This window comes from Orycteropus afer, unplaced genomic scaffold, assembly GCF_000298275.1.
Source record: "Orycteropus afer afer isolate SDZICR_OR568_19922 unplaced genomic scaffold, OryAfe1.0 scaffold00307, whole genome shotgun sequence".
Lineage (NCBI taxonomy): Eukaryota > Metazoa > Chordata > Mammalia > Tubulidentata > Orycteropodidae > Orycteropus > Orycteropus afer.
Window position 1 is genome coordinate 4,187,822 of NW_006921894.1, and position 1,501 is coordinate 4,189,322.

Sequence of the window (1,501 nt, forward strand, 5' to 3'; positions counted from 1 at the left end):
GGAGGGGTTGCTATGAGTCGGGTCTGACTTGACGGCACATAACAATAACAACAACAACAACAAACAGTGCTGCGATGAAGATGGGTGTGCATATATCTGTTCTTGTCCTGGCTCTCACTTTAGGATATATACCTAGTAATGGGATTGCTGGATCAAATGGTATTCCTAATTCCAGCTTTTTAAGGCTGCAAATCTCTGTCTCTTGAGTAGTGCATTTAATCCATTGACATTCAGTGTAATTATTGACAAGTACGAATTTGTTGTTGTCATTTTGTTATATGTGTTTTTTTGTGGTGTTGCTGATTTCTTTGTTCTAAACAATTTTCTGTGCTGAGCTCATTTTGTTTATGAATCATGTTATCCCTTAATTTTTTGCTATTGTTTTAGTATTTGCTAAATATTTGTGCAGGTCCTCTTTTTTATTTTGATGTAAAAACCCAAAAAACAAACCAAAAACTGCTGTTGAGTCGGATCTGACTCATAGTGACCCCTCCTTGGGTTTCTGAGGCAGTATCACTATGGAAATAGATTGCTCAGCCTTTTCTTTGAGGTTACCCTGTGATTTATAATTTTCTTCCCAAGTGTAGAACAGTCCATTCTATCTTGCAGTTGTCTTGACTTCCTTACCATTTAGAAGTTCTGCAACTATACAATTTTTTCCCTCTTTTTGGTTTGTAGTTGTCCTCATTTGTCAATTGATGTCTCTGGTTCCCTCTTTATAATGTTGTAGGCTTATTTACCTTGGATACTTGCATAACTGGGTTGGTTTCTGGATTATGTCATTATGTGTGTAAATGATTGGTTGTTGTTTGCTGTTGTTCATTCTCTGTCCAAAGGACTCCCTTTAGCATCTCTTATAAGCTTTGTCTAGTTTTAACAAATTCCCTTAATTTCTGCTTATCTGGAAATGTCCTAATTTCACCATTATATTTGAGGGACAGTATTGCTGGGTATATAATTCTTGGCTGGAAATTTTTCTCTTTCAGGGCTTTATATATACCATTCCACTGTCTTCTTGCCTGCATGGTTTCTGCTGAGAAATCTGAGTTTAGTCTTATTGGTTGCCCATTGTAGGTAACTTTTCATTTTTCCCATGCTGCTTTTAGGATTCTTTCTTTGTCTTTGGTTTTGGTGAGTTTAATGATGATATGTCTTGGTGATTTTCTTTTGGGGCCTATCTTGTTTGGGGTTCATTGAACTTCTTGAATGGATATATTCTCATCTTTCATCATACCAGGAAAATTCTCTTCCAACAAATCTTTGACAATTTTTTCTGTGGTTTTATAATCTGGAATTCTGATTACACATAGTTTATTCCTTTTGATGGTATTCCCATGAATCTTAGGATTTCTTCATTTTGTTTTGATCTTTTTTCTGATAGTTCCATTTCCAAAGAAGTTTTGAACTATTTGTCTTCAATCTCACTAGTTCTGTCTTCCATTGATTCAACTCTATTCCTTTGCCCATTCAATGTGTTATCTATTTCTGAAAATTTAGTATT